The sequence below is a fragment of the Protopterus annectens genome, chromosome 12.part0, assembly GCF_019279795.1.
Source record: "Protopterus annectens isolate FY-2018-M chromosome 12.part0, PAN1.0, whole genome shotgun sequence".
In the NCBI taxonomy this organism is placed as follows: Eukaryota; Metazoa; Chordata; order Ceratodontiformes; family Protopteridae; genus Protopterus; species Protopterus annectens.
Genome location: NC_056746.1, coordinates 668,110,196 through 668,138,060, shown reverse-complemented (window position 1 = coordinate 668,138,060; position 27,865 = coordinate 668,110,196).

The window sequence follows — 27,865 nt, the reverse complement described above, 5'->3', positions numbered from 1 at the left end:
TGGTGTGTTTCCATGCTTATATTGCTGTCAGTGTAGGTCCACATCAGACTGGTATTGCTGTCACTGTAGTATTTCATGCCACCTGACAGGTTATGCCAGTACTGGGTTCATAGTGCTTAGTCCACAGTTTGGCCATGTGTTTCCATCTCATACATGTGTTGTACATCCATGGGTAGGGGATAGGGTTGACTGTGTACATGTGGCAGCTGTGACATTACTACATGACTCACATATTCCACAACTGTACCATAGAGGTGACTGACAACTGACCTTTGCACATGCTACCATAGTATTGAGATTGTATTGGTGATTAACAGCACATAGGGCCAATGGTGAACAAGATACATAGGTCCATAGGTTCATACAGGGATGTCTGCCCAGGACATTTATCCACCTAGCCAGAATGTGTGTGGCTTTCACCATGCATTGTAAATCTATCTTGCTATGCCCTTTTCCAAGGTTAGTATACTGTGCATCTGTCTAACAGTGACACATAAGTGATACCCAGGATAACCCTACAATGTCACATCAAGTCATTAATATCACTCTTGAAGATAGTCACTGAGTGACTCTGCCTAATCTCTATTGGGATAATATTCCAGAATGAAGGGAGCCTCTGAGTTATGAATGTGCCCCTCCAGCATGTCCTATGTATATCACTCCTGAGGTTCAAGCCTTTCCAGCGTGTATCCTGATGGGATCTGGATATTCTGAGGTGCAGCATGGCCATTAAGTGAGGGTTTGACATGGCTTTATATGTCAGGCACAGATTGCCTATGAAGAGGCAGTATGCCACTGAGTAGAGCTGCTGTTTCTTTAACCAGTCAGTATGTGGCATCTGTTTGAGCCCTTTGATCCTCTTGTCGAGGTACGTATGTGGTCTTTCCAGTTGCTGCAGGTGTCTGGTAAGGTGCATGCCGACAGGGTCATTATAGTCATTTATGGGCATGATGAGGGATGAGTAAAGGGGCACAATGTCCTCCCCTGATCTACATCTGAATCCCATCATGATGATGTGGCCCATATAAAATGTTTTCCTAACCGCTTTGTCCATGTTGTTATCAAATGGTAGAATGCTATCAACCTGTGTACCCCAAGGTCCATAATTCCTTCGTCTGCACTTAATGGATTAACATATATGTGGTACTTTGTGGTCACTTTGTGTTTGACAAAGGGGATAACTATACGCTTTTTGTCATTCACCTTGAGGCCATGGCTGTGGCACAAGCCGTGTGTTTGCAAGAGGCCCTTTTGGAGGATGTGTGTGTTAGCTGGAGAGTTGGTTATGGCGTCCGGTCTGCAGTCATCTGCGACTTGCTCAGCCACAGTACTTCCATGTTGGCCTGTACCTATGATAAACATATAATGAACATGACAGCTCCCAGGGCTGAGCCTTGTGGGACACCACTTGTAACTGGTTTGAGGCTGACATGGCTCCAGCAATTCTAACCATGTGTGTTCTGCCCTTGAGCCACAGTGCAATATTCATAGTGACATAGGGGTTAATATGTACACTGGTGAGCTTCCCTAGAATGCACAAGTGGGGTATTGTATCTAAGGCTTATGCAAGGTCCAGGTAGGCTGTGTAGACCTCCTTCCCCTTGACAGTGGCCTTGGTGACTGTTTCAAATAAATCAAACAGGTTTGAGAGGCAGGATCTGCCATTAACAAAGCCAAACTGTGTATGGTGACATGTCTGTAGGTCCCCAATATCTATATATGTGAGGTTCATGATGATCCTTGCCATAGCTTTGCAGACCAAGCTATTCAGACATGTGGGGTGAATAGTGTCCAGGATCCGGTAAGGCACCACCTGAATGTAGAGGGACCACTGTTGCTGTACGCCACTCTTTGGCCACATATCGTGTAGTAAGGCTGGGATTGAACAGTAGTGTTATGTCTGGGTGTAACTCTTCTTGTGGTTCATGTAGGACACAGCTTGGGACACTGTCTGGTCCCATTGATGCAGTGTTTATTGCTTTGGAGAGGGCAGCTCTTACCTGAGCATCTGTGATGTCAGGGGGGCAGCACTCTGCTGGGAGACATATTTGCCCTTTTGGTGTGGTGGGGGGGAGAAGGTAGCAGTGAACCTGTCCACTAGGATGTTGGCAATGTCTGTGTGTTTTGTATTTTGTGTGACATCTTAGATTACCTCTGAGCATATCTGGGTATTACCACCCAGGTTCCTAACATAACTACGAAAGTCTTGTGATTATCCTCAGTGGCTTGTGGAATCTTCTCTCAAAGATGGCCTTAGACAATCATATGAGTGCCTGTAGTTGTCTTCTAATACTCATCAATGATGCCTTCACATTTTGGGAGTTTGTTGTATCATGTAGTGGCTTCATCCTTCTATTGTATAGTTTGTTTATGGCTGGTGTCCAGCACACAGGACGTCTGCCTTTGGAGGATTGGCTCATGCTTTCAGATGTGGTTGCATGATCCATGCATTCCTGAATGTGTCCATAGAATGCCTTTATACAGGTATCTGCAGTCTGGTCCATATTTTCAACAGGCATGGGGCCTTTGAAGGTTTCCACATCATTTATGAGGGGTGTGAACATGCTTGACATGAGCTGTTGACTGATGTCCCGCCCTCCAGACTGAGCAAGGTGAGGGTCACATTTAGCTACCTGTCGGGTGATAGAATGTGCCACATAACACAGGCACACAGGTCACTCCACAGCAAGTACAAGTATGAGGCAGTCATTGTCCATGCTGGTGCAAACAACCTGAGACGTACCTCCCTGGACCACATGGAAAGAGACACAGAGGAGTTCTTACAGCACCCTCTCAATCTCAGGACTCCCACACAGCCTTCATGCTCGCACTGGAGAGTATAGATTTCTCTGCAAACACCATCATACTGGGTGACGTCAGCTAACCAAACATAGACTGTGAACATTACACAAGCCACAATACCCAAGCTCTAGGGTTCCCATAGATCAGACACTCTTTAGCTATGGAACAGGTAATCAACCTTCCCACAAGAGGGGCAGATATACTAGACCTGATCATCACAAACATGAGTACAAAATGCTCACCACTGGAAGAATATCCCTCATTGTTGCAATCGAACCATATACTAATCACACTGGAGTACTGGATCCCCCACATATGCAAACCTCAAACACATCGATGTGTGTGTGGGAAATGCCCCTATTAGCAACTGTGACAGTACACTACAGGATGCAGATTCCCCTTTTGAAACACTAATGATGTCAGGACTCTATAACTATATTACCTGAATTAAAGTCCTCCAGTAATTCGTATAGCGCACTCTGCTTATGCGTCTTTTTCCAGTGTCATAACATGGTTAGGTAGGGGTTTGAATCCTGCAAAGGGAATGTATGTGTGTTAGTATGAGTGGGGTTTGTGTGTGTGCATAATGCTGGGAGGGATATGTGCCTTTTGCCATCTGGGAAAACACACTACAGGGTGCACATCCCTCCTCCTACACACAGATGATGTCAGCACCCTCTAAGTACAGCATTAGAAAAGCTTTCTCCCATTAATGCAAATAGCACACTCTGCTAATGTGTCTGCCTCTACTGTCATAACACAGTTAGGTAGGGGTTTGAATCTTGCAAATGGAAGGTATGTGTTTTACTGTGGGTGGGGTTAGTGTGTGTGCACAATGGTGGGGATGGGATGTGGCTTTTGTCAAATGGGGCTATGCACTGCAGGGTGCACATTTCCCTTAACAAACAGTGATGTTGACAGCACACTATACAAACAAAACTACAAAAGAGAAGGTGGTGGTACCAATAACACATGTAAGGTAACACTTCTTCAAGTAATGTCCACAAAATGAAGTAGGATACATGAACAATCCTTTTACTCTATACAAACAACATGACAACAGACAACTGCCAGTACTCAGTATAGTGTTACATGCTACTGTCATACGCACATGTACCAGAATATACCTAGATAGTGTTTTGAAGCCTGGATGTGGCAAGTGTGTGGATGTGGGATGTGTCTGTGTGTGCATTTCCGTATGGGAAACATGTTTGATGTGGCAATCAGGGTACCACAGTACCTGATGCACACTACACCTTTGAACTAATGAGGTTGCCTGCACCCTGTGAGTACAGGTAGAGAGGAGGAAATCGGTAGTAATCAACATAGTGCACTTCTCAAATGTGTACCTGTCATGTATCGACAGCTACTCATGTAGGGTAATAAATAATGGGAATGGCAGGTGAGCGTGTGCATGTGTGGGGGTATCAGGGTGTGTGTAAATGCATGTGTGACAGAACAGATACATATAGCTGAATCTACATAACAGCACATGATGCACATTCCCATAGTCAATGGTAGCATGTGATGGTGTGCAGCTGGTGCACTTTGGTAAGTAGTATGGGTGCAGATAACAATTGAGGACATTCATACAGTTACTGCAGCAGGACTGCTGGGATATACACACAATCATAGTGGAACAGTGAACAGTTGCCAACATGTTACTACTTATACACATCTATGTAGTCACCCTGTGCATCAGCAACGTGTTTACCTTTTCCTGCATCAATGTTGTAGTATGCAGGAGGTGGCACAGTGTCATCATATGCACAGGGTGTGGGTTAGGTATGCCCAAGCCAGCCACTGGTAACACCAATTGACATGTGTGTGTATGTGTGTTTGTGAGGGGCAGCAGTACAGGGTGGACGGTGTTGGTGCAGTGTGTGTGTGTATGTGTTTGCCCTAGGTGTTAGATTTCTGCATGTGTGTAAGCACGCACACAGTCCCACATAATGGCTGCCATGTACAGGGTTTTGTGGACAGCCACAGACTGCACCTGTCAGGTCATCCAGATCAGTGTCTGTGGGTACGGACACGGTACCTGTGCCTGGCAGGGGTGCTACGGGCCATATCCGGTACTAACCCAGACTGGGTACTGTCATCGAAGTGGGGTGTGTTGACTGGACACAGTTCCTGTTAGGACTGTCCAGAGCCACGTGCACGTGGTCTCCTGGGCGTCTGATGACAGCACAGACCCAGCATTGCTGGGGCTGGTGCTGGCACTTGAGGTGCGTGAGTGGGCCTGTTGTCATCCGCGGCCACTGCCAGCTGGTGCTGTTGCTGGCATACGGCCACATTGACGTCGCAAACACACACCATCACCCTGGCCCATGGACATCTGGTTGTGGAGCAGCCGTTGTATGTCCCCACAACGTCTGTCAACGACATCTGTGAAGTTACGGATAGCATTCGCAACGTCACGAATGCCGTCTGTCATGGCTGTGCGACATGCTCTCAGCTCCCTCAGACCCTGTCTGGTGTACCTTTCCATACATGCCTGTGCCTGCATAACAGTCCTCCACATTGGTGGCAAAGTACCACATAGGTTTTAGGCCATTGAGTACAGAAGACGTAATTGGGGACCTGGGGAACAAACATGATAGCAATCTGTCATTTGTCAACCACATGGCCAACGTGGATTGAAAGACATGTTATATAGCCCAGCTAATCATGAGGGATTCACATGTACAGCAGGGGAGGTCATTGTGCCTCTTTACTCATCCATCATCAGGCCTATAATTGCGTACAATGCACCTTTTGGGATGTACCTAACCAGACACCTACAGCAACTGGTAAAGGCCAACAGTACCTCATCAAGAGGATCAAAGGGCTCAAACAGATGCCATATGCTGCCCAGTTAAAGGGAATCCAGCTGTACTCAGTAGCATACTGCCTGTTCAGAGGCAATCTGTGCCTGTCATATACAGCCATGTCCAACCCAGAAGTAATGAACATGCTGCACCTCAGGAAATCAGAGTCCCATACAGCCACACGCTCAGGAGACCTGAACCTCAGCACTGACATAAATAGGACATGCTGGAGGGCCATATTCCTAACCCAGAGGCTCCCTTCACTCTGTAATGAACTCACACTACAGGTTAGGCAGAGTCCCTCATTGACCCTCTTCCATAGGAATCTGGATGAGTGGATGGAGATCATAGTTGTACCCCGGGTATCACTTCTATGTCACTGTTAGACAGAGGCACAGTATACTAACGTCGGACAAGGGCATAGCAGCATAGATCATGATTGGGTGGCGAAAGACAAACACATTCTACTAGGCTTATCAATGCCCTAGGGCAAATAGCCTAGTATGAACCTATGAACCTATGTGTACTGCTATAGTACTTCTGCCATATGTTGCATGTATGTGTGTTGTGGGGGATGCACAGGTAATGGCCAGATATTTCTGCACAGGCGACACGTCTGAAACACTCTGTGTGTTCATCCCTACATACTGGATGTGTGTTGCCATCCAACCCTGTGATGTGGACACACATTACTCAGCCTGGATATACATATCCCAACTACACCACAAGCACAGTGCACTACCTTGCTATGTATACATGTAATTACACAGTTATTCACTAGTTAGGACTGTGATGCTATCCATGCAGCCCATTGGGCCAGTGGAAGCCACAACACACACTGCTGGCCCCTTTGCAGAAGCTTACCACAGACATCCCACATAGTGCATGTACTGTGCACACACATATTTAACCCGGAATGTATGCACACCACTTATTTATCCTGTCCAGTGGACTACAGATACAGACACATTGTATAGCAATAGCAGGAGGCTACTGCAGCACAGGGCAGATTCACATGAAGGCAAGGCATCTGTGGTCAGCAGTGTTAAGATGCTTCACATTCACCAAATGCACAGATATTGGCAACATTGTTGCAGACAGTTTAGGTGCAGGTACCCCCCCCCCCATTCTCCTATACAAGTGGAATTAGTTATCACAGATGACTGTAACCTCCCTATCCTCTCACATGTCCAGGTGAGGGCCACCCTCAACATTGCAGAACACATAGCATCACTGTTACGAAATGGTATCCCTGGATGTGTGCTATGTTCACCCCTGGAGGACATAGCACCACATGACAGACTGATATTAATCCCTGGACATACTACAGGATATGTACCTGAACAGTGCCATACATACACAGTGGTCCCCCACCAATGAGGAGTAACCTCTACTGACCCTGGTAACTACTACATCATATGCACAACTGGCCTTGTGTTCTAAGCTATGGAAGTTTTAAGTATGAAATCTTCCCCAACACCTCTTCCTGCGCGTGGGCAATGCACGGCCCCCAACAAAGTAATAGCAACAAAAAACACACAAACTGGAGCCAGCAGTTGGTGATAAAAACTGTATTAATTAAATTACAGCATCACAGCAGAAAAAACACACATACCGGTTTCGGCTGGTAACTTACACAGCCTTCATCAGTGTATCAAAAATTGCCAGTAATTCCTGCCATTTAAGTATGTAAGCATAAACTCCCATTGGTGGAAACATTATAAATATTCATTAAGCCCTGGAGGGAAAAGCCCACCCAGCTTAATGATCCACTTTTTTTCTTTTCTATTCAAAATCTCATGCCAACCACTTTTGTTTTTACGATCTCCCTGAATCACATCAATAATTGTAAATAAAAATATTGCTGATGAATGTGATAACTGATGTTTATATAGTGCATTCGTGATTTTTTTCTGTTTAATGTTACTAAACCCATGCTGTTTCTCCCATAAGTAGTTGTGAGTCTCAGTGGTTCAGGTGTTGTATTAACCTTATTTCTGTCTTTGTATTGAAGCAAATCATTCCGCTCCATACCTTGTACCTGGCTCATGGCATTAATTACAACCCCTGTCTTGTACCCTCTCTGCTTAAACCTATGTATAAGGTCCTCTGCATGGGTTTCACCAATATTGTACGGCGTCATTGGAACATTTTGCAGAGTGATCCAGAAGTTGCCAGGATTATCCCTGATAAATGTATGTTTTCATACAGAAATGGTAAAAATTTGAAATCTTATTTTAATCATTATAAAATCAGGGATATGAGGGGCAGGAATAAAATACAAACCACTATTTCTGGACAAAGTCTGTATGGTTGTTTTCCCTGTGGTCATTGTGTAAATTGCAAACATATTTGTACTACCAAGGAATTTTCTAGCCGTAACTGTCCAAAGGTCTTTGATATCAATATCTTTTGCAATTGTAGTACTGATTGGGCCATCTATTTGGCCACGTGCAAATGTGGTGCATTCTATATTGGTCAGACTTCAAGATGCTTAAGGTTACGCATCTCTGAACATTATAGTAACATTTAACAGAAAAAAGTCACGAATGCACTATATAAACATCAGTTATCACATTCATCAGCAATATTTTTATTTACAATTATTGATGTGATTCAGGGAGATCGTAAAAACAAAAGTGGTTGGCATGAGATTTTGAATAGAAAAGAAAAAAAGTGGATCATTAAGCTGGGTGGGCTTTTCCCTCCAGGGCTTAATGAATATTTATAATGTTTCCACCAATGGGAGTTTATGCTTACATATTTAAATGGCAGGAATTACTGGCAATTTTTGATACACTGATGAAGGCTGTGTAATTTACCAGCCGAAACCGGTATGTTTTTTTCTGCTGTGATGCTGTAATCTAATTAATACAGTTTTTATCACCAACTGCTGGCTCCAGTTTTAAGTATGGGCAACATGTACAGCTATATTACATATGTATATATTTCACGACTATGTACACACAACCTATCTCATGGACATACCTATAGATAGTGAACTATGATACATTTGGAGGTGTCACAGTAAACACAGTATTAACCTGCTACTTTGCATTACCTTTGTTTGTGGCAGCTGTTGCTGTGTCAGTGGTGCTGCTTGCTGCTTGCTGTTTGCTGCTGCTGCTGCTGGTTTTGCTGCTGGCTGTCTGTATATATTTTTTATTTCTCTCTCTGTCTCTCTCTCTCTTTCTTAGTAGGTTTTGTGCAATGACTATATTGCATGTGTGGAGTGTGGGTACTGGATGCTTTTGTAGGTATCTGCATAGGTCCATGTGATGGCCTCTTCCCCAATTGTAAGGCAGCATTGGCTAATTGCATACAGCCAGTTGTGTACTGATTGCATGTCTCACTGTGATTTCAGGACAGTGCTATAAAAGGGTATGTGAGATAGGCGTTGCCCTTTCAGATTGTAAGGGCGTGGACCATGCTGGTATGCTGTTGACAATGTTCTGTGAGTGTGAAGGTTAGTACATCTCTCATGCTTCATGATGTGTTGTGAATTCAGGTTGCTGCATTTCTCTCGCCTGTTCCCTGTAGTGAGTGTGTATGCATACTGACATCTACGACTATATTTCATATGTATTGCTATATATACATATGTGTACATATACATACTTTCATATATGTACATTAGCTGACAATATTGGGTACAAGCTAACAATTTGCAGGGCTGTTTCTGTTAACACTACACTAGTATTGGAATCCAGTAATTGGGACAGTAAAAGTCTGCCTGACATGCTTTGGGTAGTACACATACTATATTGCCTTTATCTTCATTCCTACTATTACATGTTCCACTTATTTAGCACTATATTCCTGTATGAGAGTCATGGCTTACTGGGAGGTCATACAGACTAGTGTTACAATGGTCTTGTGGTAGGGTCTACTAGTATGCTTATATTTTGCTTTCAAATTGAGTAAAGGGCCTATCAATCAGAGTGCTGGGGCACCTTTAAGCAGTTAAAGGGGTTAGTAGGTCTCACAGGAGTCAGGCTGTGTTGCAGATTCTGGTTGCTGCATTTATCTTCACTGTTTCCTGTAGTGAGTGTGTATGGATACTGACACCTACCACTATATTTCATATGTATTTATATATATATATATATATATATATATATATATATATATATGTATGTGTACATATACATACTTTCATATATGTACATTACCTTACATTATTATGTACAAGCTAACAATTAGCAGGGCTGTTACTGTTAACACTAAACTAGTATGGGAATACAGTCGTTCAGGCATTACAAATCTACCTGACATGCTTTGGGTAGTACACATCCTATATTACCTTTATATTGATTCCTACTACTACATGTAATATTTATTTCAGCACTATGTTCTTGTATGAGAGTTATGGCTTAGTGGTAGGTCATACAGACTAGTGTTACCAAGGGGCTTGGAATGTCAGTAGGGATTTTTTTCTTTCAAACTGAGTTTAGGACCTGGCAATCAAAGTGCTGAAGGCACTTTTATGCAGTTAAAAGGGTTATTAAGTCTCACAGGAGTCAGGCTGTGTTGTAGATTGTGGTTGCTGCATTTATTTTCACTGTTTCCTTTTGTGAGTGTGTGTGAATACTGACACCTACCACTATATTTCACATGTATTAATATATTTATATATGTATATATATATATATATATATATATATACATATGTGTACATATAATACTTTCATATATGAACATTACCTCACATTATTATGTACAAGCTAACAATTAGCAGGGCTGTTTCCGTGAACACTAAACTAGTGTGGGAATCCAGTAATTCAGGCATTAAAATCTAACTGACATGCTTTGGGTAGTACACATTCTATATTGCCTTTCTATTTATTCCTACTATTACATGTTATATTTATTTTAGCACTATGTTCTTGGATGAGCGTCATGGCTTAGTGGTAGGTCATACAATCTACTGTTAACAGGGTCCTGAGTTCGAGACTGACAGTGGGAATTTATATTTCTTTTGAAATGAGTACAGGACCTGTCAATCAAAAGTGCCAAAGCACTTTTAAGCTTTTAAAACCAGGTCTCTTTCGTTTGCTGAGCTCACGATGCACTGGCGGTGAGCTCCTTGCACACAAGCCGCACACCCGCGCTATTTTCTTTGAAAAAAAAGAAAAGGGGGTGACAGGAAAGTGGTGAAAAAGGGGTCACAAAGAGGGTAAGACAGTAGGAAATCAAGCTTGGTATTTGCAGGAAGGATGTAGGTGAGACCCATAGCTGCCCATGTCTTTCTCAGCAACAGCTGTGCATTTGTATGCAATTTGGTGTGACATTTGGAACCTTCCACCCCTGAGAGAGGTGTCAGGACAACATTAATACATGTTGCACAGCCAATTGTAATTAACAGTTTCGATGTCCAGCGGACATGTGTGCAACATGGACAGCTATGTATGGGGAGTAATTTTTTTGTGGGTAGAGAGTGCCCTTTTTTTTTGTTTTTTTATCAGGTGAGAGTGGTATGTCAGGTGAGGTAGTCAGTATAGCTGGGGAGGTAGGTTGGGTAGGTTAACAGACAAGACAGACAAGACGCATACAGGGGCGGTGTATGACACATGTGGGGGGGTTACACAATTGACGGGGACGGAGGTTGGGATATCCATGGCACATGAGCCCACAGATGGCAACAGTGGAACTGATATCCCCACCCATAGGCAGTTGCCACTGTTCCTTCACAGCCCAGGACGGGGCTGTGCTGGGGGCTGTGCGGGCGGGACAATGGGTAAGCCCATATGCTGTGCCACCTGGGCCTCAAGTTGGTGTAGGGGCCCAAGGACAGAGTCTTGGATCTCCCTTCGCACCACAGACCGGACACCTTGGAGGGTGAGTGGACGTGCTCCTCCGGCCATGCTTGCAGAGGGGGGACAGGCCCCATCCCCTGCAGCACTTCCACCCGAAGGTGGCACAGGGCCACCGGAGGAGGGTCCAGCCTGGGCACTAGTGTCAGGTGCACTCGCCAGCTGAGGTGGGAGAGATGGGTCCGCTGGGACCTGCCTTCCCAAGCGTTCTAGGTTTGTGTGTATGTTATGTTAGTTTTGGTTAGTGGCATATTATTCCATTCAAATTAGTTGTAACAGCATGCATTGGTATTCCCATTAAACAAACACCCAGATATTAACACCATTGAACAACGGGCATATCAATATCACATGCATTATTTGAACAGAAATACACAATTGAACAACATGCAGGGTTGATTAATGGCAACAGGCCATCAGGTTTGCCAGTTTGCAGGTATGACCAGGGCACATGCAACAACAGACATGCATATATTTCTGAAACAGGACAGATGTCCATGGTTAATGAAATGTTCACATACCAATATTTAGTGTTTTTTTTATTTGCAATTATAGGGTGGGGTGGAGAAAGAAAATGATGACACATTCATAAATTATACATTCATATACATTTGTAATAGAAACACAATTAACTTGTGGGTGATACTTTCCCACTGATTCTTACTTGACTGCCATGCTAGACCTGTTACAGATACATCACTATGCTGGTTATTTTTAATTTGATCAGATACATCATCCTGCTACACTTTGATGACAGGGCAGGGGACAGCTATGGATGTTTAGTATGTCAGACAATCATTCATTCTATCTGCAAATCGCTGACTGTGATCACCATATACAGAGTTTGGCCTGAACATTCAAGAGTCAGACACACTGAAATCAGTTTGGGATGTTAAGTTTTAATTCCCACATGCATTTATTTCTGTAGAACCACACTGAAGCTTATATATTCAGGTGCTATTACTACGTGATTCATTGATACATGGCCCTTTCTGTCACTCTCACACATCCTGCAATTTCACAGTTCAGGTTGGTACTTCTAGGCTTTGTTCACATATTAGACCTGTGGGGATTCCAACACTTTCCAGCAGCCTCACTTCTGTCATGATTCAGCATTTCAACAGGGGATATATCTCACCTGTGATTACCTCAGCTTATGAAGCTGTACTCTTGAGACTACTGCAGGTTATACTACATTTAGTTGATGGTGGGACATCTGTATTACAGCACTATTTATTTCTATCACTTATATTCCCAGTTTCACTTGCATACTGATGAACTTGTTGCAGCCATACCTGCAGACTTTTACTTGCTGCTTGCACATTCTATTACTTTTAATCAATACACTGCAATGTTCTGCTACGTGCTACACTATAATATTTATTTACAAGTACTAGGTGGGGTTACTAACCTGCATGGTGGCGCAGCCGCACCAGCCTCCGCTCATGTGCCATTCGATTCGCAGAGTGGACACCTGCAGCTGTAATACAAAACAAGTAATATTGGAATACACATCTCCTTGGTATCAGCTAGTTGAATTTCTTACATACATAAGTAAAATGTAACTCACTCAGTAGTGGGGCGTTGGCCATATCCCGGGCCTCCTGGATCCATTGGGTCAACTGGTCTTGCTTATGTCGCTTCAGGTCCGCATGGTGGTGACAGACCTGCTCACCAGTGCGTGGAATGCCAGTAGCACTGGTCAGATCATGAGTCAACTGGTCCCATGCCTCCGCCCTGTACGCTCCCCATGAGACCTGGCCCTGCATGAGTTGGGCCTCATGATGGTGAACTAGGAGCCAGATCATGTATCTGGACTCCTCAACGCCCCACCGCTGTGCTCAAAAGCAACGTCCCTCCCCTACTCCACTCATTCTGCCTGCAGGTCTATTCCACAATCGTTTATGCTGTGTATTCCTGCCTATGGTGCTTATATATGCCGATTTTCCTGCACATTTCTATGATTGGCCGGTTTGGAATTGTATCTACTTCACAGAAACTGCTTTATCATTCTCCATTTTGGCTTATATCCTATTTATATGCTATTTCTGCATTTCTTAGTACTGCTGTCATGGCTTAGTGATTTAGTACCTTGACTCTAGTGCCTGGTATCCTGGGTTCGAATCTGACCACTGACTTTTAAATTTTATGACTGTCTGGAAATGACTTCAGGACCTGTCAATCAATCATGCCAAAAGCACTTTTAAACACTTTAAAACCAGGTATGCGCTTGTTTGCGCGGAGCTCACACATGCGCACCGCCGGTTAGCTTGTGGGAGCGTCGCGCAAACGGTGTGCGTTGGATTACACCTTAATTGGCTAGTAACACACATGTTAAACGTAGCACAGCTAGTTGCACACAGTTTGAGCCCGTTAAACCAGTGCTTAGCTACGGGCAAGCAGTTTGCAGCCTTTGAAACACTACTCAGCTACGGGCACTTTGTCTCACAGCAGCTTAGCTATCAGTACATTTCTAAATATTTTTATTATTGTATTACTTGAAAATATATGCTCCATTTCATTCCATTTTACAAAAGGAAATACTTTTACATTTGTACAATACTGTCAGGGGCCTTTTTAGTGCTTATTTACAAAAAAAAAAAGGTTGTTGTGTGGGCTCGAACCTTGCCTGCATGCTCTTAAGCCGATAACTCTACTGCTATGCTATTACTTCTTGGCTTACTTTGCATATTTAGTTCTTATATCCTTTTCCACTGATTGCTAACTGTAGTTGCGCTAGTAGCACACCCTCGCATTACCGAGCACACAGTAGCAAACATTTACGGGGTTTAAAAAAAATAAAACAGTTTTTATTTTCATTTTATAACATCTGTTCACTTTTTACATTGCTGGTCTGTGGGGGCATGTGTTGTGTAGTGTGGTTATATTCACATTTCCATGGCTTCCCTCGTGGCTGTTTACTTTCAGCCATTCTAGACTTCTGGGGGCGTGTCTATGGACACGCCCCCTACTCTCTTACATGGACCGTGTAGGAGTTACAGTGTGATTCAGCATGCCTCATGCACCTCATGCATATGCATGACATGCTGACATCACACCGTTTCACTGCAGCCTCCGTGTAAGAGTTATAACTCTTACACAGAGGCTTCCTGAATCTGACCCATGGTGTTTGAACTTCTGCCATTTTAACGAAGTGATATAGACCCCGTTGCATATGCCTGCATACAATGCATATTATGTACAGTGTCATCTACTCTTACTGGCTCTGGTTTTCAGTAGTGACTATGAGTGTAATTTGGTTAAAAACATCCACTCTGTAAATAAAAGAAGAAGAGATATGTGGGTGTTTTGCCTGTTGTTCTTCTCATTTCTTTAACCATCTCTTTAGTAAGCTATTTCTACTCTCTAATTGGGGCTGCCTTTTATCAAGTGAAAAATGCAATCACTGAAAAAAGGCCAGCAGTGGAATTACTGCTTGTGACAATTTCAGTTATTACACAATAGTTTGGCACATATGAACATACAAATAAATGTTATCATGTAGCTGCTTATCCTCCCTACTGCTTTAATTTGCAGGAAACTGATACTGATAACTGTTACTGTTGAGCAAAAAAATGAAGTATTTCCAGACAGGGGTTATTCAGAAAGATTAAGAGAGAAGTTAGGGGAAAGAAAAATTGTTGCACAAGAAAAACTGTAAAAAAACTGCAAATAAAAAATTATGTTCCTTAATAGAATAGATCAAGATGTGTGTGTGTGTGTGTGTGTGTGTGTGTGTGTGTGTGTGTGTGTGTGTGTGTGTGTGTGTGTGTGTGTGTGTGTCTAGACAAGAAACATTGGACAACCTGGAAAAAGAAGTGACTTAGGAAGTAAGAAATATAAAGAACAAAAAACAAAAAAAAACGTTCTGAAAGCTGCAAAAAAAAAATGGATGCGAGAAAGAAAATCTAAACAGCACAAAATATGCACCTCCCAAGATATTTGAAGAGAAATAACAACAAAGGTACCTGGATATGGAAACGTTTGCAATACAAAAAATAAGAACATAAAGAGGGAATGTAGAAAAGAGGATTTGTAATGTAGACTTTTTAAAAAATAGAAACTGAAGTTTTGGATTTTCTGTGAAGTGATGGACAGTGTAGTGACTCCAACATAGACAATGTTGCAGCATGATGAAATTATGGGTCCTCAGATTATGGAACAGCAGGTAGAGCAGGAAGCATCCAAAGAAGATTTGTCACATGGTGATGTTCTGGTACTTTCCTTAGGACTCAGGTAAAAAAGTCTAGTTGAAGTTGCACAGCAAGGGAAATAACAGGAAGCAGTGCATCTCTGATGCAGTAATGTTGCAGAGTAATGGGCAAATGGGTTCTCGTTTAAAGAGTAGTAGATAATGCAGGGTGCATCTGAAGAGGATAAGTCAAAGATTTTCTGGAACTTTCTGTAGAATATTAACAGAAAACAGGTAGCAAAGAGGATCCCTCAGTCATGAAAAAAATGATCTAAGGGAAGACTTAATTGATTTAATACAGATGCACAGGCATAGTAAGATAGATGAAAGAAATATTAGAGAAAGTACATAATAGCCAACATGTTAGACAACTGGTAAAATTGATGAACACAATCAGGATTATTAAGAGAAATTCACACGATGCAACAAAAATAGATAGGATATGTTACAACTTACAACAAAAATGTAGAGTAACAAAGGAGAGAAAAAGAATAAGTAGAACATCAACAAGGAAACATCAAAAAAAGAAAACTATTTAGCAATTAAGACAAGAATTATCACTGTTAGAAGAATATAGATAAAGGGAACAGATCATCAAAAACACTTAGAAAGACAGAAATGGAAAAAGCAACACACAGTATCAAAATGCAAAGGATGTGGAATGGGATGAAGTAATAACCAAAGAAATTCACACAAAAATTAAGAAAAGCTCCTAAGTGGAAAACTTCAGGCCAGAAATGCAATAACACCTTATGGCTAAAGATATTACATTCTTTACAGAAAGATTTAGTTCTGAGTAAAAATTACATATATGAGCATCTTGCTCATCACCTACCTGTGTAACAACAGGAAAAATGATGCTCCTTGTTAAGAGTGAACCTGCAAGCCATCAAAATGAACTATAGATTAATAGCTCACCTTACAACAATATACATATTACATGTTGGAAGTTATGCAGGCAGTTTATAGTCATTTAGAGAAAAATAAAACCAGTTATGGCAACAGAACAAAAATGAAACAAAAGAAAGTCATATGGAGCAAAGGATCATTTGTTGTTAAATAAGGCCATGATATAGAATTGTAAAAGGGGGAAGAATACAAGTATGATATGGATAAATTACAAAAAAAGCATGTGACAGCATCCTACATCCATAGATAAAGGAATGCTTACAATGTATAAGATGCACTCTACATTAATTAATTATGTTAGGGTGACAAAGAAACAGTGAAAAATCACTTTTTAGTTCAGACATTCCAAAGAGCAAATTGTTATCATAGGGATAAAAAATTTAAAGGGTGATATTTTAGGGTGATTCTTTGTCATTGCTGCTGTTTTGTCTTGCCCTTAACCCATTAAGCTGTTTTCTTAACAGATTAGGAGGTGGTTACAATTTGGCTCCTAGAAACCAACTTTTTTTATAGACTCCTGATTTACTTTTTGTGGATTACTTAAAACTGTATAGGTCATCAGATGGGAAGTTGAAAGCACAAAGACAAATGGTTAAAACTTTCTCAGATGATATAAAAATGACATTTGATCTTGATAAATTTGCAAAAACAACATTTAAAAAATAACAGCTGCAATACTTAGAAAATATCAAATTGGGAAATGAATGTGATGTAAAGAAACCCGAGCACAAGGAAATGTATAAATATTTGAGACTATATGAAAGATTGGTAATAAAACATGAACAAATGAGAGTAAAGATCAGTATGGAATACTTTAGTAAACTAAAACTAATATTGAAAACTGCCTTGATATCTAGAAATAAAGTCCAAGCTATAAATCAATTTACTCTTCCTGTTCTAACTTACAGTTTTGGGTGATTTGCTTATCAAATGATATATAAAAACAGTATATACTGAGATTATATATCCTCGTTCTGAAAGAGGTATGTTCTTCCTTGAAACTGATTGCATCTGCTAACCTCATCAGATCCAAATTGAAAGTTTTAAAACATGAAGAGAAGAAGTCAAGATGACATCTTTGCGTAGCTCAACAGTTCAACAGAAGCATTTTGGTATCATACTGGACTGGAAATCAAACCAGAAGTAGACAAATATCAGCCAGTAACCGAATATGAAAAAAAAGAATCAGACGAGAAGTTAAAAAAAATTGGAAAATCCACAAATATAGTGATGAGTACAGACATCCCCTGAAACAACTTCTCATGTTGACCAAAATTTGATATGGGAATAGTTAAGGAGAGCTGAACTGAAACCAAAAGATGAAAGGCTAATAATGGATGCCCAGGATGTGGACTATGTACACATTGGTTTACAAAGTCCATTGATAATGTGGCAGAAGCAAACAAATACAAGTCCTGTAAAACAGAACCGAAAACAGTCACACTTCTTGTTGCTGAGTGTGACACACTCATGGTAGAAGGCATGTATACTGAAAAGCACAATAGTGTCACAAGACTGTTGCATTGAGGATTGTGCAAACACTTTAATATACACATAGCTGAGAACTGGAAACAGAAGCCACAAAGCATTATAGAGAAATATGAAGTTTGCATCACATAGGATCACCCATTACCAACAGTTAAAAAAATAGATGTGAGAAAAACAGATATAGTGGCCCATGAAAAGAAGACAAAAGTAGCATTGATCATTGAAATTGATCCACTCAACGATTACAGTGTCTTACATACAGAGAGACACAAAGCCATAAAATACCAAGATTTGCAAGCAGAAATGAGAGCAATGTGTTAGCAAGATACCCAGACTCCACTAATAGTAGTAGGAGCAGCAGGTCTAATAAAATAATTTATAGTCATATTTAAATATGCTGCCAATACATGCAACCCCATACAAAATACAGAAGGAATCAAATCTGTGCACATTGCAGGTGCTAAGAAAAGCACTCTTGGCTAACATCAAAGACTGAAACAATATTTTCACAAACTCTAATCAGATTCTGACTTAGGAAAGAGAGCCATTCCTGTCAGGATGTTAGAAACCTAAAACACTTTAAGAAATGAAACAGGTAAAAAACGTTATCAGGATGACACTGAAAGACTGCAGTATTGACCCATCTGGTCAGGATTTGGGAATGTATGTGGACAGTAACATAACTTTCAGACAACATGTGTACATTGTTTTAATAAAGTCCTTCTATATTGCACAGTATATAATTAAAAGGATTGTATGTAGATCAAGGTGTACCATTATCCCCATTTACTCCAATTAGTCCAATCAGTGAATATAATGCCTGCTTCAGCATGTATCTGTCCAGATACATGCAACAACTGGAAAGCCCGCAAAAATACCTTACTAAAAGAAAACAAAGCCTAAGCAATACAGGCTACATAGATTGATTCAAAGCCCAATCACTATACTTGGTACCCTACAGGCTGATATGTGACCTGTGTCTGGCATACAAGGCATCCTCTTACCCAATACTGATGGATTTACTACACATAAGCAAATCAAATGGCATCAGAAATACTTGGTTTAGGGATATAAACCTATTCTGAAACATCAGCAGAATGGTTTTGTGGAAGAGGGTTGTCTCACAGAAGATACAGCTGCTCTAGAACTGACTCCCCATCCACATAAAACAAAGTTCATCCCTGTCTATATTCAACTGCAACTTGAATCTATGAATGGGAAACAGAGAGTTTATCCCAGGACTGCTCCCCTGTACTAATAATAGACAGAGGCAGCTCCTAAATGCTTTATCTCATGCATGGGTCCCTCAAATTATCCAAAGAATGATCCCAGTTTTTCTTAGTGGGGTAACATATCATTGTTGACCATGGGAAGGATAAGGCCAGTCTCTAACCAAATGGGAGAGGTTATTTTGAGCACAAAAAGGGAAACTGGCTAGATGTGAAATATCCCACAAGGACAGGTAGCCTAGTACTTTCCTATGAACCTATGTTACAGAATGAAAGCAAGCTGAGTACTGTCCATTGAAAGACATAAGTCTGACAAACCAAGTACAAGGGAAGTTCCAGAAACACTCCTACTCAGAAAAAGTCAACATCTGTGCAGTAACAATAATCTTTGCTATCTGGAAGAGTAGTTTTGCTTTCTCATCTGTTCTGCTTGACTGTTGACAACTTCATTTGACCCACAAGAAGCAATATGGGTAAGGCTGGTGTTACCTTTTTGGGGGTCTCCAGCAAATCTCCAGCAAATGTCCAGATGGAGGCCCCCTGGACACTTCCTGTCTGCATATTATCCTGTCACAGCTATCTCTCCTAAGTAACATTTTAGTTCAGGGTTCATAGGTTCATAGGTGTGTACTAGGCTAATGGCCCTAGAGCCTTTACAAGTTTAGCCCATAGGATTACCCTGGAATTAAGCCACCCAACATTAGTCCCCAGTGCCTTTGTTGAGTAAAGCCACTGGAGTGATCCCCAGGATGAATTTTCTAATTCCCATCCACTCATCAAGATTTCTCTTGAAGAGGTCCAGTGAGGTGTTCTGCTTGACATGTATGGCAAGTCTATTCCATAGCATGGGCAGTCTCTGCGTTATGAATCTATAATTCCAGCATGTTCTGTTGATTGTAGTAAAGAGGTTGAGGTCTCTGGAGCATGTGTTGTGGAGGGATTGGGATTTCTTTAGATCTAGCATTTCCAACAGAGCTGGGTCAGACATGGCTTTGTAAGTCAAGCAGAGATCGCCTCTAAGTAGGTGATATGAGTCAGAGAATAGTTGGAGTTTTTTGAGTCTGCCCATAAAGGACAAGTGTTTAAGTCCTAGGATCCTCTTTGTGAGGTAATTTTGCGAGCTCTCCAGTTGTTGAAGGTGTTTAGTGAGGTACATACCAAATGGGGCATTGTACTCAGTGATTGGCCTAATGAGGGAAGAGTAGAGGGAGACAATGACCTCTTTCTTCCTGGATGCAAAACCCTTAGTAATGAGATGTGCCACATAGAAGGACTTTCTGACCACAGTGGCAATGTGGTGGTCAAAAGGCATGTTGCTGTCAACCTGTGTTCCTAGATCTCTTATAACGCCTTCTGTGTTCAGTGGACTACCATTGCTGTGGTAATTCAAGGGAACCAGGTTTTTCCCAAGGGGGGTGATGACACATTTTTTGGCATTGAGCTTAAGGCCATGGTTCTGACACCAGTCATTGGTCTCAGTGAGGCTTTTCTGTAGGAGTTCAGCATCACTTGGGGAGTTAATAATAGCTCGCAGCTTGCAATCGTCTGTGAACTTTGTCAGCCAGAGTCCCTTTGTGTTGGCTTGAACTTCAGAGAAGTAGATACCAAACAGGAGAGGACCCAGGACTGAACCCATTGGGACTCCACCCGTGACTGGTTGGAAGTCTGACTTGGAGTCAGCTACTTTCACACTGTGGGTTCTATCTGTGAGCCGGTTTGCAACCCAGCTAGTGATATAGGGGTTTATGCCTAGCTTAGTGCGTTCTTCTATTATTCTTGAGTGAGGAATGGTATCAAAGGCCTTGGCCAGATCGGGGTAGGCTGTATGAACCACCTTGCCTTCATCCACAGCTCTGGTGACTGACTCAAAGAAGTTGACCAAGTTAAGCAGGCATGATCTACCCTTCACAAAACCAAACTGTGTAGGATCCAGAGTTTAGAAATTCCCTATATCCTTGTTTATTAGGTCCATGATGATACTTTCTATAGCTTTGCATATCATACTCATCAGGCTAATGGGGTGATAGTTCCCAGGGTCTGTAGTCCCTCCTCCTTTGTGGAGAGAGATGACTGAAGCAGTGCACCATTTGGTAGGGACAAAGCCTGAGGTGAGGCTGTCATTCAACAGGGCACACAGGTGAGGTGCCAGTTCACTCTGTAGTTCATGTAGAACACAGCCACGGATATTGTCAGGTCCCATAGAAGCTGTATTCTTGGCCCTAGACAGTGCTGTTTTAATCTGTGCAGCAATAATACTTGGTGTCTGGTAATTTTCTGGTATTGTGATTTGTTCTTTGGGGGGGGGGTGTAAAGTTGGCACTGAATCTTTAGGCCAGTATATTGGCAATATCTGTTGGATCACTATAGGAGGTACCATTGTGCAGTAGCTCAGAGCAAATTTGGGGATTGCTGTGGAGATTCTTTACATAACTATAGAAGGCCTTGTGGTTGTATTTATTATCTGCTGCAATTCTGTTTTCATAGCTAGCTTTAGAGGACTTGATAAGGGATCTAAACTTTTTGTTAAGGCTGATAAGGGAGGTTTTCCAGTCTTGGGACTTCATCTTATTCTGCACAGTTTCTTCCTTCTGTTGTAGAGTTTGCTTATGGCAGGGGAGCATAAGATTGGCTTAATTTTTTTGGAGGAGATTGTCTTGGATCTATTGGGTATGGCAAGATCCATGCATTTCTGTATGTGTTTGTACAGTGCATTGGTGTATGATTCGACAGTCATGCAACGATTCTCCATTTGCATGGGTGCCATGAAGTTAGCCACCTCTGTTTTTAGGAGCCCAAAGTTAGCTTTGGAAAAGTTTTTCATGGTAGTTACCTTTGCGGGGCTGGGGAGGGGGTGTGGATTTCCAAGGTGATTAGTTTGTGGTCAGATCTTACCAGGGAGGAGTTGATTATTGGAGTAGAGCAACGTTCGTCCATGTTAGTAATGACCAGGTCAAGGATGTTGCTACCTCTACTGGGGGTAAGAATGATCTGGTCCATGGCATTGGAATTAATAAATTCCAGGAAACATTGGGCAAGTGTATTGGTACACGAGTAGTTTTCCCAGTTAATGAAGGGGTAGCTAAAGTCGCCTAGTATGAGAGTGTTAGGCTGGACCCTAATATTCTCCGTGGTGCTTAGGAACATGGCGTGTGAGTCTTGGGACATGGTTGGGGGCCTATAGCAGGCTACAACCTGAATTGCTGTCTTACCCAATGTTAGCTGCATCTGAAGTATCTCTGATGCATTATGTTGGGCTACCAATATGGAGGTGTGCGCATCCTTTATGAATATGGAAACACCACCACCTTTGGAGCTTTGGTCCAAGTTCTGGGGCTGAAAGGTGTGGAATGAGTTATAGCCTGGTAATGCAGGGGTGCTTTCTGCTGCCTTGAACCAGGTCTCTGTTACAGCACAAATGTCGATGTTCTCCATTTTAAGGAGTACTTTGAGCAAGTGCATTTTGAGATTTAGACTTCTAGGGTTGAGCAGCACGACCCTCAGACTGCATTTGTTTGTAGCTGTTACAGTGGTAATTTGGTCTTTGGAACACCACTCAAAAAAAGGTACTGTAGGGGTGGCAAGAGCCTTGGCCAGTATCCAGAAGCCCAGGGGTGATAGATGCAGGCCATCTCTGGCAAAGCATCGAGGTCTGTCAATCATGTCATCCCAAGCAGGCAGATACTGGATCCCCTTAGAATGACACCAGAAACTTTTTGAAATAAATCATTTTCTGCTTGTACTGTGGTATCATTCTGCATGATGGTAGGATGCTGCTCAGGGCTAGGGTCATACCCGCCTGGGCTGCATAATCCGAGAGCTCCTCCATGCCTCTTTTCATGTAGTCCAGGGAGGCATGTCTCAGGTCATTCCACACCCACATGTACAATGACAGAGTCATATTTGTATCTGTTGTTGAGGGACCTGAGTGCGTGCTTTATGTGGCGGATCCTGGTGCCTGACAGGCAGCTGACTGTTACTTTCTCCTTATCCAACCTAATGAGTGGGACATCAGTGTGCCTTACTATTGAGTCACCTAAGACTAGTGTGTTAGGCATGCTGTTTTGCCTTAGGGGCTTTGGGTGAGTGGCACACTGTTTAGGAGAGTTATATAGTCTCATGATTAGTGTTGCGTTGTGGTGATCGAGTGTGTTTCTGCCTTGGAGGTCTCTGCTGTTTGGTTAGATTTTTATTGAGAGCCTCCATGAAGGTGGGTGTGTGGTTTGTGTTTTTATGTGAAGGCATTGCTGGTGTGTGTTCTGGAGGGCTATGTATTCCATGTGGTGTGGTGCAAGTGTTGATCTTCTTCTCTTCACCAGCTATTCTGGTCTTGGCTGGAGAGTGCGTAGTTTCCAGTTTGGATATATAAGTGCATCTCTCGCAAGTCTGAGTGTTGGGGGGTAACAGCAGAGGGTTGTCAGTGTACATGAGGCAGTTGCTACATTGCCTCAGGATACCCAAGTTCACCAGGTTAATAGGAGAAAGCACAGGGAACTGACCTTTAGACATGGCTGGAGGGATGGGTATTAATAATAAGTACTGGAGCGGTTTCCTTGTAGAACATTTAGTGCTGGTAGCACTTTTATATGCTACAATAATTGCTACAAGAAGTCTGGTAAAGTGCTAAACTAATAAGCTAGTAAAAGTGCAGGATAGAAGAGAACTATCAGATGTAAGGGAAAATTGAAGAGCAGACTTTGGCACAGTTCAGACGCTTACAAACTCCTGGATACAGCAAATCTGTATTTGGACTGGACTAGTTACAGGCAAGGTGGGAAATAAGCGCAAATGTGGGCTTTTAAACCAGAAAGTTGAAAGATATGGAAAAACTGTCCGAACAGCCAATAAGCTCCAATTTCTGGGCCAGAAACCACTCCTCTTGTGGTAGATAGGCTACCTAGTACTTATCACTCCCACTGATAAGCTAGAAGGCTTCCCTCCAACACAGAAAGGCTTGGGGGCTCAGAAACTTACTTACAGTTCTGAATGGTTTACTATGGTTTGTGCGAACGACATTCTGTTGGCAGCACTGCTGCTGAAAATCAGAATGTCGTGCACAAAACATAAATGGATGGGATAGTCGAACACACTTATGTGAATGCAGTAGGGCATTCACATAATTGTATTCGATTATCTGCATGGAGATCGCGGTACAGTGGGGATTACAAATTCATCCATATCCCCACTGTAGTGCAATCACACACACACACGCGCGCACACACACACACACACACACACACACACACACACACACACACACACACACACACACACACACACACACACACACACAGACACACACACACATTCTGCATGTTGAACTTCAGGGAAAGGGGAAGAATTTAATTTCACCTGCTCCATGATTTTGAAGTGCTGAGGTTAACCAGAGCACATGTACAGACACCGACACAGAGAGGGAGGGAATGCAGACTCCCCATAGTAAAGAGCTCAACTAGTGCAAAGCACTGTGAGAGGGCAGTGCTACTCATTGTACTACAGTGGCAATGAACAGTCACTTTCATACATCGTCTTCCTACCAAACCACCAAAGATGGACACCTATCTTGTGTAAGGTCTATGTTTGTGATGGCAATTGAAAGAAAATATGGCCAGCTCATTAATTTTAAACTCACTGCAACCACTGCTCCCTCCTTTCCCCACACACAAAAACATAATACACTGCAGCATGCACACACATATGCATATGCCATACACACACACACACACACACACACACACACACACACACACACACACACACACACACACACACACACACAAACACACATGCATAAACCATAGTAGTATTTTTTTACATTTATTTCAGCAAATAACAATACATTGTGCAAAACTGGTACTGCCAACCAGATCAGTGCCTGTTGTTTAGCAGTAGTCAAACAGCAGCAGGGGTAAGTCACTTTTATTTTCATCTTTGAAGCGTAGTGCACATCTGTCACTGACCCTGATTTCACAGACTGTCCCTGATTTTGCCTCATAAGTTTACTCTGTCCCTCATAAAAGTTTTATTTGCTGGTAAATCGTTCAGAATTACAGTGAATAAATCCAGACATCATAGTTTCATAATTCGTAGTGTACACAAATGCAAGCTGATACAAAATGTGTTATTCTATTAACTTTTTAAGTGAATAAGAGGAATATTTAAAATGTGTTCCAGATTTTGAGCCTATATTCTGCTATTTTTGGCTTTACCCACAATTCTTGAGCAAAGAAGTTGAGAGTTATAGTATCTGCTGTTCTACCACTATAAAAAAAAACCTGAAAGAGAAAACCTTTAAAGAGTGGAAGCGTTAGGTCTTCTTAGAACACAAGGTAAACACTGTGATTGGTTACACTGGCATGCTGATCTCTAGCACTTATTTTGCCCATGTCCGCTCACTGATTTTAAGCTTTATCCTAACAGGGTCATATCACAACCCTGTTTCTGTTAAAGAGCATAATCAGAAAATGAATTTCTCTCATTTTCTCTAATCAGTAGCAGCAGCAGCAGTTGTAGAGTTCCCACACAGTCAAGGATAATTACTACCACCACCACCACCCCCCAGCAGCCACAAGTATTGCGGGTGCCTAAAGATGCCTATGATGTTAGTTTTAGTGGAGGGAATGTCCACAGCAGAATTTAACTAAGCCAATGGCACTACTGTATGTCAGTGGTAAAATATTTCATGAAATTGTAAAGCATGTTACTTGATAAAACACTGTTCGTATAAGCAGAGATATCCTTGAATTTTAAAGGTGAATAAATAAGAGTTATTATTACCTACCTGGTTTATTAAGTATACAAGATTGTTGTACTAGTTTTTGTTGGTTTGACAGACATTCTACAAAACAAGATAACTTCCCTGGAGTGCCCCCTGTGACTGCAGGATTCACTGGTGCTTAAAGCCAGCCATGAATATGGGAAAAAATTAATAACAGTCACAAACAGTATGACTATGTGAGTGAAATTTCAGTTACCATTGAATTGTCTGTTGTTTTTCTTTTTTGAATTACCTTAAAGTATATATTTGAAATTTAGCACCTGTTTTAATATGTTTGGTTAAAATCCTTCTCCTAAGACCTTGTTATATTTTGCAAACAAGGTTAAAATAACTACCCTAGCTATAATAAAAATAACCTTCTATATTTCTTCATGTTACAAAGTCAGTTTCTATCAACTGTATTAAATAACATCATAAAATAAAATGCAGGCAAAAAGCAATAACAATTAACATTATTGGTAAGGGAAAACAAAACAAATATTTTACAAAATGCGCCACATAAAGATATTAGTGAGTAAGGGTTTTTTAGAGCTAAATTGGTCAATAGCATTTTTGGGTCTATATTAGATCAGCGAAATGGCATTACAGCGAATGCTGTTTCACCGACACATATAGATCAAAATCCCAAAACAGCGAAACTCCAGGTCACCAATTTTTTTTCCCATGGAAAAAAATCGGTAGACAAACAAAACACAACACACCACTTAAAATAACACACCCCCTCTAAATAAACCAACTCTGAGATCGAAGTACAGTGGGGTAAAAAGCAATGTCAAGGCTCAGGCCAAGTGATTTTTTTTCCTAGGAACAAAATCGTTGACCTAAGCTTTCACTATTTTGGGATTTCGGTCTTTATGTGTCAGCAAAACATCATTTGCTGTAATGCCGTTTCACTGATCTAATATAGACCTGCATTTTTCATGCATTTTGGATAATGTTATTATCATATTCAGCAGATAAACCATTTAGTACATGCAAGCTTCCAGATATAGACAAATGTGTGGCATTATGGGTGAAAATTATTTAAGTCAGTCCAAATAATGTATTTAATGTAAAGTTATACTTTGGAAAATGCAAACAGCAACATCATTCTGAGGCAAACTGTTATATACCTAGTGGTAAGCAGGACATAGACAAAAAAATGCTGGGTTTACAGAAAAAAGACCTGTGGAAGATATTCATTCTATTTATGTTGCAGAAGAGGTTAAGATCTTTGGGTCAGATATTTCTGATACCATTTGACTTGTAGATGTGCAGTAAGTCCATTAGTACAGTGCCAGAGGATGCCTTATAGGATATGTGCAGATTACCTCTTAAGAGACCGAGCACAGCAAAAGAGACCTGAAGAAGTCCATATAGGTCATATGGTGTATTTCCTATACTTTGTTTGTAAGGAACCTTTCTGGATGGTCTAGATTTTCTTATGTCTGGACAGGTACATACCAAAGGGGGCATTATGTTCAATGACAGGCCTGATGAAGGATGAGAAAAGTAGGACAATAGCTTCTCTGGATTGAGATGTTATCCCTTTTTGTAAGTTGAGCAATATCAGAGGACCTTCTCACAAAACTAGACACATGTAAGTTGAATGCTAGATCATTGTCTATTTAGGTTCCCAAATCTCTTACTACTAGATCAACTCTTAGGGGTGTATTGTCGATGTGGTACTTTCCCAGAATAGTCTATTTCCCAAAGAATACAATAATGAACTTTTTGACATGTAGCTTTAGTCTGTGACCCTGGAACCCATTATTTATTTGCAGCAAGCCCTTCTATAGGATGGCCTTTGGGGATTCAGTAATTGCTCCCAGCTTGCAGTTGTCTGTTGACTTGATCAACCAAAGACC